This window comes from Heloderma suspectum, chromosome 7 (assembly GCF_057233095.1).
Source record: "Heloderma suspectum isolate Gila_16-S chromosome 7, 16-S_ref, whole genome shotgun sequence".
In the NCBI taxonomy this organism is placed as follows: domain Eukaryota; kingdom Metazoa; phylum Chordata; class Lepidosauria; order Squamata; family Helodermatidae; genus Heloderma; species Heloderma suspectum.
The window spans coordinates 2,887,184-2,903,026 of record NC_139464.1 but is presented as its reverse complement, the minus strand read 5'-3'; positions in this window follow the sequence as shown (position 1 = coordinate 2,903,026).

Sequence of the window (15,843 nt, the reverse complement as noted above, 5' to 3'; positions counted from 1 at the left end):
GTGGGGTCATCCCATGAAGATGATTGGTAGGAGATCCAGGACAGATAAAAGGAAGGACTTCTTCTCACAGCACACAGTTAAACTATGGAATTCGCTTTGTTGTTGTTCAGTCATTAAGTCATGTCCGACTCTTCGTGACCCCATGGACCATAGCACACCAGGCCTTCCTGTCCTCCGCTGTCTCCCGGCGTGTGCTCAAGTTCATATTCATTGCATCGGTGATGCTATCCAGCCATCTCATCCTCTGCCGTCCCCTTCTCCTTTTGCCTTCAATCTTTCCCAGCATCAGGGTCTTTTCCAGTGACTTTTCTCTTCGCATTAGGTGGCCAAAATATTTGAGCTTCACCTTCAGTATCTGTCCTTCCAATGAGCACTCAGGGTTGATTTCCTTTAGGATGGACTGATTTGACCTCCTTGCAGTCCAGGGGACTCGTAAGAGTCTTCTCCAGCACCACAGTTCGAACGCATCAATTCTTCGGCGCTCGGCCTTCCTTATAGTCCAGCTCTCACAGCCATACATTACTACTGGGAAAACCATAGCTTTGATTATACAAATCTTTGTCGGCAAGGAGATGTCTTTGCTTCTTACTATGCTGTCTAGGTTGGCCATAGCTTTCCTCCCAAGGAGCAAGCGTCTTTTAATTTCATGGCTACAGTCACTGTCTGCGGTGATCTTGGAGCCCAAGAAAATAACATCTGTCACTGCTGCCATTTCTTCCCCTTCTATATGCCAAGAAGTGATGGGGCCAGATGCCATGATCTTAGTTTTTTTAATGTTGAGTTTCAAACCAGCTTTTGCACTCTCACTCTCAACAAGAGGCTCTTTAGATCCTCTTCGCTTTCTGCCATTAGGGTGGTATCGTCTGCGTATCTGAGGTTGTTGATAATTCTCCCGGCAGTCTTAATTCCGGCCTGTAATTCATCCAACCTGGCGTTTCTCATGATGTACCCTGCATATAAGTTAAATAAGCAGGGTGACAATATGCAGCCTTGTCGTACTCCTTTCCCAATTTTGAACCAATCAGTTGTTCCATGTCTGGTTCTTACTGTTGCTTCTTGACCCTTGTACAGGTTTCTCAGGAGACAGGTAAGGTGGTCTGGTACTCCCATCTCTTTAAGAATTTGCCACAGTTTGTTGTGATCCACACGATCAAAGGCTTTAGCATAGTCAATCAAGCAGAAATAGACGCTTTTCCTGAATTCTCTTGCTTTCTCCATGATCCAGCGAATGTTGGCGATTTGATCTCTAGTTCCTCTGCATCTTCGAAACCCAGCTTGTACTTCCGGTAGTTCTTGGTTTGCAAACTGCTGAAGCCTAGCTTGCAGGATTTTGAGCATAACCTTGCTGGCATGTGAAATGAGCGCAATTGTACGATAATCTGAACACTCTTTGGCGTTGCCCTTCTTTGGAATTGGAATGTAAACTGACCTTTTCCAGTCTTGTGCCCACTGTTGAGTGTTCCATGTTTGTTGGCATATTGAGTGCAGCACTTTAACAGCATCATCTTTTAGGATTTTAAATAGCTCAGCTGGAATACTGTCATCTCCACTAACTTTGTTGTTACTAATGCTTCCTAAGGCCCACTTGACTTCACTCTCTAGGATGTCCGGCTCAAGTTCAGTGACCGCACTATCATGGCTATCAAGGACATTCAGATCTTTCCTGCGTAGTTCTTCTGTGTATTCTTTCCACCTCTTCTTAATCTCATCTGCTTCTGTTAGGTCCCTGCCTTCTTTGCCCTTTATCATGCCCGTCTTTGCACAAAATGTTCGCTTGATATCTCCGATTTTCTTGAAAAGATTCCCATTCTATTGTTTTCCTCGATTTCTGTGCATTGTTCATTTAAGAAGGCCTTCTTGTCTCTCCTTGCTATTCTCTGGAACTCTGCATTCAGTTGGATATATCTTCCCCTTTCTCCTTTGCTTTTTGATTCCCTTCTTTCCCCAGCTACTTGTAAAGCCTCCTCAGACAGCCACTTGGCTTTCTTGCATTTCTTTTTCTTTGGGATGGATTTAGTTGCTGCCTTCTGAACAGTGTTACGGACCTCCGTCCATAGTTCCTCAGGCACTCTGTCTATCAGGTCTAATCCCTGAAATCTATTCCTCACCTCCACTGTATATTCATAAGGGATATGATTGAGGTCATACCTGAGTGGTTTAGTGGTTTTCCCTACGTTCTTCAATTTAAGCTGAAATTTTGCAACAAGAAGCTCATGATCTGAGCCACAGTCAGCTCCAGGTCTTGTTTTTACTGACTGTATAGAGCTTCTCCATCTTTGGCTGCAAAGGACATAATCAATCTGATTTCGATATTGACCATCTGGTGATGTCCATGTGTAGAGTCGTCTCTTGTGCTGTTGGAAAAGAGTGCTTGCTATGATCAGCGTGTTCTCTTGGCAAAACTCTATTAGCTTTTGTCCTGCTTCATTTTGTACACCAAGGCCATGCTTGCCTGTTATCCCGGTGATTTCTTGACTTCCTGCTTTAGCATTCCAATCCCCTATGATGAAGAGGACATCTTTTTTTTGGTGTTAGTTCTAGAAGGTGTTGTAGGTCTTCATAGAACCAATCAACCTCCGCTTCTTCGGCATCAGTGGTTGGGGCATAGACTTGAATTACTGTGATGTTGAATAGTTTGCCTTGGATTCCTACCAAGATCATTCTATCATTTTTGAGATTGTAGCCGAGTACTGCTTTTCCCACCCTTTTGTTGACTATGAGTGCTACTCCATTTCTTCTAAGGGATTCTTGCCCGCTGTAGTAGATATAATGGTCACCTGAATTAACTTCGCCCATGCTTGTCCTTTTTAGTTCACTGATTCCCAAGATGTCGATGTTCAATCTTGCCATCTCATGTTTGACCACCTCCAGCTTACCTTGATTCATTGATCTGACATTCCAGGTTTCTAAACAGTATTGTTCTTTACAGCATCGGATTTTCTTTTCACCACCAGACACATCCACAGCTGAGTGTCCTTTCGGCTTTGGCCCAGCCGCTTCACTCTTTCTGGCGCTACTTGGAAATTCCCTCTGCTCTTCCCCAGTAGTATATTGGACACCTTCCGACCTGAGGGGCTCATCTTCCGGCGTCATCTCTTTCAGCCTTGTGATACCTTCCATGGGGTTTTCTTGGCAAGAATACTGGAGTGGGTTGCCATTTCCTTCTCCAGTGGACCACAATTTGTCAGAACTCTCCGCCATGACCTGTCCGTCTTGGGTGGCCCTGCATGGCATAGCTTATGGCTTCACTGAGTTACGCAAGCCCCTTTGCCTCAACAAAGCAGTGATCCATGAAGGGGATGGAATTCGCTACCATAACACTTAGTGATGGCCACCAATTTGGGTGGCTTTAAGGGGGGTTAGACAAATTCATAGAGAATAAGGCTAACAATGGCTACTATTGTACCTTCAGGATTGATGGCTCTATAGTACCTTCAGGATTGGAAGGCGCATTTCTCTGCATACCAGGCCCTGGGGAACAGCTACAGGAGAAGGCTTTTGCATTCATGTCGTCCTTGTGGGCTTCCCTTTGGTTGGCCACTTTGGGAAACAGGATGATGGACAAGAAAGGCCTCTGGTCTGATCCAAGAAGGCTCTTTTCTTGCATTCTCCATCATTAATTCGTTTAATTTATAAAAAACATTTAAGTTCTTGTCCATCACATTGAATAGCAGTGAAGTCAATCGGCTGTTGTGCAGAATGTGTTGGATCATACGGGTTTTACTGTTCAGTTCCATCCCAAGGCATTTCTGCCTCAAGATCCTCACATACCAAGCCACTGGTAAGTTCTTTCCTCCTTCAGGTCATCTGGTCTGGCTTCTTCCAGAGAGGGCCACCTAGTGATCCCTAGGCCACATCTGGGTCCTAAGCACCTTCTGGGTCATAATTACACCTCATTTGTGGCTTTGGCTCTGACAGTCCCGCTTTCTAAGGGTCTGCTTGGGAAATGGTGCTGCCAGGGCTAACAGCAGCCCTTGGTGTGTCATCTCTGAGCCCAGCGCAGACGGGCATGTGCCCTGGAGGGAGGTGCCCCAGGAAGGGTGCCTTGCAGTGAGCCTGGAAGTTGGCAGCCCAACTTCTCTTGAAAAAGAGGATGAGTTGGCGGGGGTGGCGTGGTACCTGAGCACCTGGATCGAGGACTGCCCGACCTCCTAAGCAAAAAGAGTTGGCTAGTGTTGGAGTAGGTGACAGTACTGAGTTTCCACAGCCCTTCTCAGCCAGGCATTGGCTGGGCAAGCGGCTGTGTCTTGCACTCCGTTTTTCCTCTGGCAAGATGTGAATGCCCTGCTGGAGAATGGCTCAGAAAGAAGAAAGCCCCCCGTCAACCTGAGCCCAGGAAGTAGGAAGCCCTGGTTCCTCTCCCTGAAGTAGCTAGAGGCTGCTGTTCCTGCAGAAACTTGAGAGAGGAGCATCCCCTGCATGGAGGTGACGATGGGACACATGATTCCTAGTTCACCTTCCAGCATCCAATGTTCATGGTTCTTTTTCAATGTATTTTTTTCATGCAGCAACCCTGTGAAGGTGGGAGGGGGTGACTTGGCCCAGGTCTTCAGCTTTCGGGCCAAGAGAGGATTTGAAATCCAGCACTCTAGATCAGCCTGCCAGATGTGTTAGGCTGCAACTCCCATCATCCCCAGACAGAATGGCTGAGAATGATGGGAGTTACAGTGCAATACATCTGGAGGGCCCCAGGTTGGAGGAAGGCTGATCCCTATTGTGGAATTGCAACACAAAATGTATTTTGGAAAGGAACAGGGTTACCCTCTGGGTCTCCCCTGACCCTCCTCCTATACCACCCCAAGCTGGAACTGAAACAGCATTGCTCCTATGGGCATTTTCCTCTGCACAACTGATGTGGAAGATTCACCAGGAATTCTCTGACTACAGCCAGGGCCAGAAATATCAGAACAAGGATAACTGTTTTGGCAGTTGGCCTCTGTACACCACCACATTGACATTGAAAGGAAACACACTCAGATGGGAGCGAAATCAGGACTTTCAGCTGTAATTCAAGGGGTTTGACAAAAGTGGGGCGCTAACCATTCAGGAAGGACAGCCAGTGGCCTACACACACACCCATCATTGGCGGCTCATAAGTAATGGAACAAACCGACATTATTTCAAACTTAAGGATCGCCTTTAATACCTGGATGAAAATCCTTTGCAGTCAATGACTGCCTGAAGTCTGGAACCCATGGACATGACCAAATGCTGGGTTTCCTCCCTCGAGATGCTTTGCCAGGCCTTTACTGCAGCTGCCTTCAGCTGCTGCTTGTTTGTGGGTCTTTCTGCCTTCGGTCTTGTCTTCAGTAAGTGAGAAGCATGCTCTGTTGGGTTGAGATCAGGTGACTGACTTGGCCATTGAAGAACATCCCACTTCTTTGCCTTCAGAAACTCTTGGGTAGCTTTTGCTGTATGTTTTGGGTCCATCTGCAATATGAAGCGGCGTCCTATCAGTTTGGCAGCATTTGGCTGAATCTGAGCAGAAAGTATAGCCTTATACACTTCAGAATTCATCCTACTGCTTTTAGCAGCAGTCAGGTCATCCATAAACACCAGTGACCCGGTTCCATGGGCAGCCATACATGCCCAGGCCATAACACTGCCTCCACCATTCTCTGACAGATGAGGTGGTATGCTTTGGATCATGAGCTGTTCCTTCTCCATACTTTTTCCATCATTCTGGTACAAGTTAATCTTGGTTGCATCAGTCCAAAGAATCTTACTCCAGAACTGGGCAGTCTTTTTTAGGTGTTTGCTGGCAAAGGCTAATCTGGCCTGTCTGTTCTTGAGCGTTACTAGTGGTTTGCAACATGTTGTGAAGCCTCTGTATGTACATTCATAAAGCCGTCTCTTGACTGTAGATGTTGACAATGACATGCCTACCTCCGCAAGAGTGTTGTTGACCTGGCTAGATGTTGTGAAAGGGTTCCTGTTCACCATGAGCAGCATTCTGCGGTCATCCACTTTAGTTGTCTTCCATGGTCTTCCAGGCCTTTTGCTGTTGCTGAGCTTGCCAGCTAATTCCTTCTTTTTCAGGATGTTCCAAATTGTTGTATTGGCCACTCCCACTGTTTTTGCAATCTCTCTGATGGGTTTATTTTGTTTCCTCAGCCTAATGATGGCCTCCTTCACTCGCATGGACACCTCTTTGGCCTCATGTGGGGAGTTCCAGTGAACAGCTACCAAATGCAAATGTACCACTCAGAACCACCTCCAGGCCTTTTATCTGCTTGACTGGTCACGGGGCACCCAGGAAACAGGCCACACCTGGCCATGCAGCTGCTTGTCAGCCATTCGTTCCATTACTTACGAGCCACCAACGATGGGGGTATGTATATACCACTGTCTGTACTTCCTGAATGGTTAGTGCCTCACTTTTGTCACACCCCTTGCATTACAGCTGAAAGTCCTGACTTTGCTCCCATCTGGGTGTGTTTCCTTTCAACTTCAGTGTGGTGGTATGCAGAGGCCAACTGCCAAAGCAGTTATCCTGGTTCCAGTATATCTGGCCCTGACTGTATGTACCAGATATTGGGATATCTGGTCGTGATTCATCTCAATATTTCACTACAGGATGTGAGAGGTGCCATGCTGTGCTTTTTGATCAATGGCAATGTATTAAATTTCCTATTTGGCACTTTCTGGGATTAATACCCTCAAGAGAGATCAGCAAGGCCAAAGCACTCAGAATCAGAAGTAACATTTCATATTCAAAGTCCGAGAAGACTTTTCAATCTCAGCAGGATGTCAACTGTATCCTAAAACGGCTTAGCTGCACACCCACTATACATGTCACTGCACAGAGGGACTGAAAGAACTGGGCATGTTTAGCCTTGAGAAGAGAAGACTGAGGGGAGATAGGATAGCGCTCTTCAAGTACTTGAAACTAAAGGTTGTCACAGAGAGGAAGGCCAGGATCTCTTCTCCATCATCCCAGAGTGCAGGACACGGAATAATGGGCTCAAGTTACAGGAAGCCAGATTCCGGCTGAACATCAGGAAAACCTCCTGACTGTTAGAGCAATACGACAGTGGAACCAATTCCCTAGGGAGGCAGTGGGCTCTCCCACACTGGAGACATTCAAGACGAGGCTGGACAGCCATCTGTCGGGGATGCTCTGACTTGGATTCCTGCACTGAGCAGGGGGCTGGACTTGATGGCCTTGTAGGCCCCTTCCAGCCCTACTATTCTATGATTCTATGAGTGACATCATGCCATGCGGTGGGGCATGGAATCCCCATTCAGGCCTCACCTCAGCAATGCAGTCCCTGGATGAGCCTTAGGCCATGTGAGCTCCTCGCCCTTAACGCCCACCCCTGGCCTGTAAGATGGGTTCGTCATACTTGCTAAGCGTACAGGGAACTTCTGAGGACTGCCATGTTACTACTGTGTGCCTGTTGTGCTGTGTGGAGGGCCTCAACTGAGAGGCAGCATACAGATGAATAGGACCTTAGCATGTTCACCCATCTGTTCGCATGCCGTGGGCGCTCCTGGCGCTGTGCGTGCCGCCGCCACTAGGAGCCCTGGCGCCACCCCCATGGCGGAGGAGGTGTCAGCCCCAAGGTAGCAGGCTCTGGACGCAGATAGGCCCGGCCTTGGAAGGGTGGGATGTGGTGAGATGGGTAGCAGGCTGAGTAACAAACGCACGTTTATTTCCTTCTGGACTCGATATATAAACTGCCACAGGTGCTCCTCTTGGGGTACTTGGCGCTGCTGAGACCTGTCAGCATATTTGCACGCCACAGGTACTTGGGGATTTCTCCTCTGTTCGCAAGGGCTCATCCGCCTCTCTAGGCAGGACAGTAGCTGATGTCTGTCCTGGATCCTGGAGAGAAGCCACATTTGTTTCCTCTGCGACTTCTACTTCTGTCAATTTTGGCCCTGCATCACCTTTCTGCTTTCTTATGGTACGCAAGAAATTCTGAAGCAGTTTAAAGAAAGTAGCCACAGTGCTGTTGGTATCGATGTGAGGGAGTTGGTGTGGGCCTTCAGGTTCAGGGGCTTCGGGCTCTGGTTGAGAAGCTTCTGGGTTGGGTTGTGGTGGAACTTCGGTCTCTGGCTGAGGTGGGGCTTCAGATTCAGGGACCTCTGTCTCAGGCTCAGGTGGGGCCTCTGTCTCAGGCTCAGGTGGGGCCTCTGTCTCAGGCTCAGGTGGGGCCTCTGTCTCAGGCTCAGGTGTGGTTTCCGGCTTGGCTTGAGGTGGGGGTTGGGGCTTGTGTTGTGGTGGGTGGGTGGATTCAGGCTTGGCTTGTGGAGAGGTGAGATGGGTCTTGGTTTGTGGTGGTGGGGTGGACTGGGGCTCGGTTTGTGGTGGGGGAGTGGGATGGGGCTTGGTTTGTGGTGGGAGGGTGGACTGGGGCTCAGTTTGTGGCGGGAGGGTGGACTGGGGCTCAGTTTGTGGCGGGAGATTGGTTTGTGGTGGGAGGGTGGTTTGGGGCATGGTTTGTGGTGGGAGGGTGGTTTGGGGCTTGGTTTGTGGTGGGAGGGTGGTTTGGGGCTTGGTTTGTGGTGGGAGGGTGGTTTGGGGCATGGTTTGTGGTGGGAGGGTGGTTTGGGGCATGGTTTGTGGTGGGAGGGTGGTTTGGGGCTTGGTTTGTGGTGGGAGGGTGGTTTGGGGCATGGTTTGTGGTGGGAGGGTGGTTTGGGGCTTGGTTTGTGGTGGGAGGGTGGTTTGGGGCATGGTTTGTGGTGGGAGGGTGGTCCCAGCTTGAGTTGGGGCTGCGGGCTTGGGCGGGGTTTCAGGCTTTGGTTTGGGCTTGCCGGTGGTCATAGGCTTTGAATGGGAGGCTGCAGTGACATTGGCGGTTGTGTAAGGCTTCGATTGGTTCTGGGCTGGTGCTGGTGTGGGGGGTGCGGTCTTTGGCGTGGGAGGGGGCTGGGGCATGGGCCCGGCCCAGCCCTTCATCCAGGTGTAGAAGTGCTGTGTGGAGGTGTAGACCCCTGGCCGGCGCGCTTTGCCGCAGCCGCGGCCCCAGCTGGTGACTCCAATAACCCAATATGGCTGCGATGTCTCTTCCCTGCACATGAGGGGGCCGCCACTGTCTCCCTGCAACAACAAGGCAGACAGACAGAAGTTTTCATCTGACTCAAATTGCAAGGCGGGCAGAGCAACACCCATCTTCCTTGCACTGGGATGGCTGACATGATGACAGGGCAAAGAGACCATCGCCGCCATCTCTCCAGGGCTGGGGGCATGGATGTGAAAGGCGTGGGGCAGGTGAGCAGGCGATGGCTCACATGGCGGCTCTGGCACTGAAGCTTGGGGCGGAGGGGGCGCTTGGCGGAGGGGGCAGCCGGAAGGCAGTGAGGAACCCTCCTGCGGGCAAAGGGAGGCCACAGGAGACGCCTGCCTGGCCGGCAGCAGGAGCCAGGAGGCAGTGCCCTTGGAAGGGCCCGCAGGCGGTGGCCTCCAGCACACAGCCACAGAGGCTGGAGGCAGCCCCTTGCAGGGGTCTCCTGTCTTCTCCAACGGGCCTCCTGAGGGGTGCCAGCAGCCCCCAGTACCCCCAGCATATTGTTGGGTTCAGCAGGATGCACTCCCCAACGGTTGCTCTTTGCAGACCTCTCACAAATGGCTTGTAGAAATGATGAGGAAAACGTGCATTAGGGGAAAAGAAGGTTTTGATTTCATTTGCCTTTTAGGGTGGGTTGCCGCCATTTTAAACACCCAGAAGTTTATAAGCAATAAAAATTAGCTACCTGACTGGAGAGTGACAGAGTTAGCATCCCAGACCCATCACCTGAAGCATAGAGGCTGGCAAAGGATGGGAAAGCCAGTGAGAGGAGGCCAGCCATCAGGACCTTGCAGGGGAACAGACCGAGGGAGGCACCCCTTGGAGGCACCATCCTATGCACGTTTAGACAGAAAAAAGTCCTGCAACTCCTGGCATGCCCCAGCCAGCTGGGAGTTGTAGGCCTTTTTTCTGCCTAAAGATGCCTAGGATGGCGCCCTTGACCACCAAACTGAAAACGTGAGGGAGAGATTGCCTGTCAGGAGAGGCAGGGCAGGGCAGAGGGAGTGGGAACAGTCAGCCTGTGAAAGAGTAGAAAGTGGGAGGGGTGGCTGCGTTGCCACAACCTTATCTCACTTTCATCCTGGGATAAGTGGATTTATCATGTCCCCAATAGTTGGGATGGACTTCACAGGTCCCTAGAACAGGGGTGCAGAACATGCAGCCCGCCAAGCCATTTGTGGCAGCCTGCCAGACCTGCTGGCATCTGCTGCTGCCGTGGCGCTCCCAGTCCCTCGCTTCTCTCACTCTCCCAAGCAATCAGAGATACACAAAGGATTCACCGTCTGACACTAGAGTGGCTGTCGCATCGGGCCGCTGGGCAAGAGAGGAAGCTGGTACAGCCCTGGCGATCCCATGGCAGCCCAGATTACCGCTTTAGCACCACCCAGTACATGGGTGTGTGTGTGTCTCCCCCCACCCCAGCATGTGCACACTATTCACCTGTGGCCCCTGGTCCCCACGGCAAACCCGGATTTGGCCTTCCAGGCCAAAAGGTTTGTGCACCCGCACTGTAGGAAAACACCACAGAGCCATGAACAGACTAAGACAGTCCTGCAAAGGTGTGGGGCTGAAACTCTCCATGGTGCCACTCTTGAGTGGCTGGGGCTGTTGTCTCAGGGCAGCAACCATGCAGCAGTGACTCTGGGAGAACCACCTCTGGATCGGGAACCTGCCTCTATCTTACGGCAGCAGTACATTAATTTGACCTGTTGAACACTGAAAATAACCATCTGAGGCTCAATTGAGGGCGGACACTTTTTCACAGTAAAGCCTCGGATGCCTGTTTTTGCCCCCAGGTGCTACTTGTGGGCTTCCCGTTGGGGCATCTGACTGGCCACTGTGGGACAGAATGCCGGACTGGATGGACCCATGGTCTGATCCAGCAGGGCTCTTCTAACGTCATAGAATCAGGCCGAAGCGATCTGTTTAATTCTGGTTTCTAAGCCTGCAGTGCCAGGCACTGAATTAAGTGAGGCTTACTTCCAGGTAAATGTGCACGAGACTGAGCTGTGAATTGCTCTCCCTTTTGAAACTGAAAGCATCACACACGTCTCAAATAGGGACTAACCTCTGACAAAGAGAAGGGGCAGCCCAGAGAATGTTTGCAAAAAGGCTCCTGAAGAGACCCTCACAGGGATGTCCATCACTGGGACATCGGGCTTTTTGGGGGCTTGCCGGATTTCGGCAGCATGCCCAGCTCGGCTTGCGTTGGTGAGCTGAGCCACACGTTTTCCCCAAATTCCAGAGACTTTTTACGAGTCTTTTTTAATTTGTGGAAATTGACATTTGGGCAAATTCTGGCTGCGATTTGCACAAATGTCTATTTCCACAAATTTTAAAAAACGGGGAATCCACCAGCTGGCCCAACTCGCTGCAGACCAAGCTGGGCCAGCTGGCAGAGATGGAATGGAATGTGGGGGCCCGAGCCGACGGAATCTCGTCAAGCCCCCCCCCCCCACCAGACTCCTCTGACATCCCTCGACCCTGCTGCCATGTTTTATTTTGCGGAGGGAGAGGTGGTGAAGCGACTCTAGCCCAGACGTGCTTACATAAATTCAAATTTCAATACCAATTTGAATTTATACCACATTCACAACTATGAATTGCACAGTGTTAAATTTTATTTTGCCTTAGAAGCTGGGAACAAGGCTTTCTTTCAAAGCTCTGTCTCAAAAATAGCAGGGCAATTGATTTTTGTGCATCAAATTGCATGAATGCATCTACATTTCAAATGTGCACATGACCCTTCTTTTGGAGGATATTCACCCTCCTCCGATGGCCCCCAGGCATGAGGCTTCAGCCTCCAGTTTAGGCTGCTTCCCAGGGGAGTGCTTTACCTGGCAGCTGTCAATGCCTCCTTCCTCGTATCCTGCACACACCTGGTGCTCTCGGATGGACCCGTTGTACCAGCTGCTGCTGTTGCACTGTGTTACGGTAAAACGGTTGACCTTCGCCTCCTGCATGATGTCTGTTCCTTGCAAGGCTGTTGAGAGTGGAAGGCAGGTGTGAGCCCCCTCTTTGCTGCAGCCCCTCCCCCCGACCCCCTCAGACCTCTCTCTGGTCAGCTTGACCTCGGACTTCAACTAGAGCCGTGGAACTCCCCCATCCAGGGCCCTGAAGAGGCAGCACCACCTGAATGGCCACAAGAGGCACTGAATGGAGGCGGCCTTGATGGGGAAGGGGTTGCAGATAAGGCAGAATATAAATGTTAAATGCATATTAATCTGGATGCTTTGACTCCAAAAAGTTAAGTATTTCTGGCATGTCCCTAAGGATTCAGGATGGGCCTGCTGCTTGATCTGGAGGTAAGTGAGGCAGGGCTAGGGGCAGCCCAAAGAGAAATGTGCCGTAACACTGAGGTCCAAGTAAGGACGTCGCATTAGTACTCAAATTGTGGCACTTCTACCCCACCAGGGAGACTCATGCATACTATAAATGGGTGCACAGCCTCAGGCCAAGGGGCCCAATCCAGCCCTCCAGGGGCCCAGTCCGGTCATCCAGGCTTCTCCAGATGGCCATGCCCCCTTCCCTTGGGCCCCACCGCCTTTCCTCCAACCACCGAACCTGTGGTGGTTTCCTGGCCTTTGTGTGGTTTCTCCCCCATTCTACAGGTTTGCGAGGCCCCTCCTGAGACGGAGTGACTGGCTGTGAGCACATTAAGGTAACATACGCCAGCAGCGGTGGCATTTTGGGCCCGCCCCTTTGGCCTTCAGCCCCACCCACCACTGGGATGCAGCCCTCCTCTCTGAAATGGGGTTTGGGCCACAGGCTGAAAGGCTCAATCCTCCTGTGAAGCAGTCCTGAACAAAGGGCCGGTCTGGGACCCTGGGAAATCCCCACAGCTGCCCTTCCCCTCCTGCCCTGGATGGGCAGCCTTTGTCCTTGTGAGGCCTGTCGTGTGGCTTGGGCTTCAAGGCAGGAGGAGGGAGTGGCCCTTGGTGGCCCGGAGGAGGATGTGCCCCGGGCACTCACCGTGCTCTCTCAGGACGCCCCAGCCGCTGATGTAGCAGTAGGTCAATGAGGACACCTTGATGGTGCTGTCGGGCATGCAAGCCGGCTGGATGTAGTTACTGCACATGACGGGCTGGTCCAGCTCCATCAGGGCAATGTCGCTGAGCTCTATGCCTGGCTGGTACTCCTCATGCACCACCACTTGCTTGATGTAGCGCACATGCACCTCGGAGCCAAGTGACGAAAGCTTTGACGCGCCAATCACTGCGCGCCAGTGCGGAAGATTCCTGGAGAAGCAGAGGAGGGGACGGAATGCAGCTTAGCCCCAGGGAGCAGTCTGGTGGCTGTGTTGTCCTACCACTTGTGCGAATGGTCGGCACCTCCACTGGGAGAAAAGCTAAGGCTGCTCGTGGAAACCTCACGGCACTTTTCACGGGCATCAACTTGTAACTGCACTGATTTGCTAAAAAGCCAGGTGGGAAGGGAGAGACAACTCGTCCCTTCTTCTGATAAAGTCCACCTGGCCTCTTCCTACAGGCTGTGAGCTCAATGACTGCGTGAGGAGGCACGAGTAAGGTCTCATCGGGAGGGCCCAGCTGCATTCCAGGCACAAACAAGCAGAGCAAATGGGACACTCCAAAGGCAGCTCTCCAGCGACTTAGTGGAGGATGAATGGAGATGATCCTGACTCTATAAGGCAAATAGGATGAGGGAAGATCCAGAGGGGAGCGGTGGGGGGGGGGGCACATGAGAGTTTGCTTGCTGGACAGTAGAAGAGAGAAGCGCCTGGGGCGGGGGCCCTCGCCGCTCACAATTGCTGTCTGGAATCCTCCCAAGGATCCTGCCCCGAGGCCCTCTACAGCAGGCCCTGGCAGCGCTTCCGGGAGACGGCCCGGCCCGATGGCTCGCCTGTCTGTTGGTCCTCAGCATCTGATCCTCAGAAGTTCACTGCCTCTGAGCATGGAGGTTGAAATCAGCTATCAGGGCTAATACAAATGGTTGGGCGTGTCCTCTGTGAGTTTGCCTAGTCTACGTGAAAGACACGTGGATTAATGTCGGTCAGATTTTGTCGTTCAGTCGTTCAGTCGTGTCCGACTCTTCGTGACCCCATTAGTGGCAGTCAATTCCAATGATAATAGTAATAGGAGTTATTCCTAATAAACCTCCCTTCCTCCCAAGGGAGCCATGTAAAGCCGTATTTTCTTTGGTCCCTCCTGAACTCGCTTCGCACCTTGGAGAGCCTTTAGAGCTCTCTGACCGAAATCCGGAGTGGATTCAGCGCCCCATTGATGCGGAGCCACCAGCCTCCACTGCCTGAACCTGGTGCCCAATCAGTGTCATTGGACAGCCCAGAGGTCTTGGGCGGGGGGGAGCGGAACCGTTCTCTCCACATGCAAGTATTTTTTTCCTAACTGAAACCCTCAACCTCAGATCTATATTTCAGGCAGAATCATGGGGGGGGGGGGGGATACTCCTAACAATGAGGTTGGCTCAGTCATGAAATAGGCCCATGGAGACTCTGGAGGTCCCCCCACTGTTTCAGATTTCAAGGTGGAAAAATGGAAGTGTCCTCCCTGAGGGTTGCTTTCGGGTACCTCATCTGAAAACTCAGCCAAGCGTGATTCGAGGCAGTTCCGAGCAGTGCCCCCCCCCCGCCACACCACACCCCCAGATCCAGCCCAAGGAACACCAAGATGCCCATTGTGTGGTTTCTGGCTCACAGCGGTCCCTCCACATGGTGGGGCGGGCACCGTCCAGGCCGGGGATTTCTCTCCCAGCCCCGCTGCTGGCCTTCGCTCACCTCTTGTTTCCGAAGCAGTGAGCCGCCGTGAGGACCCACCGAGCCGTAATGAGGGAGCCTCCGCAGGTGTGCTTGTACCCTGTTATCGTTGGGAGCTGCAAGCTGACGATCCAGGGCCAGGCCCCCAGATGGGCATCAACCCCCCCCACGATCCGCATGCTGCTGCCGTGGCCTGGCGCCAAGGGGTGTCTTCCACACATACTGGAAAGAGACGTGGACAGCCATTCCTCACCAGTAGCCCTCCACTCCACCCATGCTACCTCAGGCCTGCTAAGCTTGCCACTCCCCTTGACTGGGTCCCACGCCTCCTCTCACGGGGTTCCCTGGCCTCATCCTCTTTAGACAGTGGCCTATCCACAGATCCTGTGGCCTTCTATCCCAGGGATGACTTGCCCATCAGTCCCTCTTCTTTGCTCCCATTGTACAGCTGGGTCTCATACTGGAGGGCCCTGAGTTGGTTTTTGGCAGGTTTGTTCCTGCCCTGCACTAGTGCCCCCAGCTGCCCTGTAGGCTATCCCCCCCCCCTTCTCTCCAAGCAGCATTGCATGTTGCCGTTCTCACACTCATCCCCCGGCCCCCATTTTTCTAGGCGTGGCCTCTTGTACCCCTTCCTCTTGAGAGCCACTCCACTGCATCGTTCCGAGGAATGCCTTGTGCAGTGAGTGTGATGCCCTGGAGCACAGAGCCCTTCCTTCCTGGCTGACCCAGATCTCTTCTGGCCACTTACTCGCACGTGTCAACTATGGCATGACTGGGCCAGACAGTGGCAAGGATCTGGAGTGGGAGGAGCAGCCATCTCATCCTCCCCGTGGCTCCAGAGGCTGCTCCGATCACCACATTCTTCCAGCACTCATACCATCACAAATGCACGTCTCCCGGCCGCATCCAATCAGCACGGAGGCAGTATGACATCACACAGAACACCCTGCTTCCTGAGTGCTCTCTTTTCCCTCTGGAATGCATTGGCAGCGTCAATAGAACTGCCTGGGCGAGGCCCCAAGCCAAGGGTGCCTTGGGAGCCCTGCAGCAGAAAGTGTATCTCCGCTGGTCCTAGACCAGGGGTGGGCAGCCTTC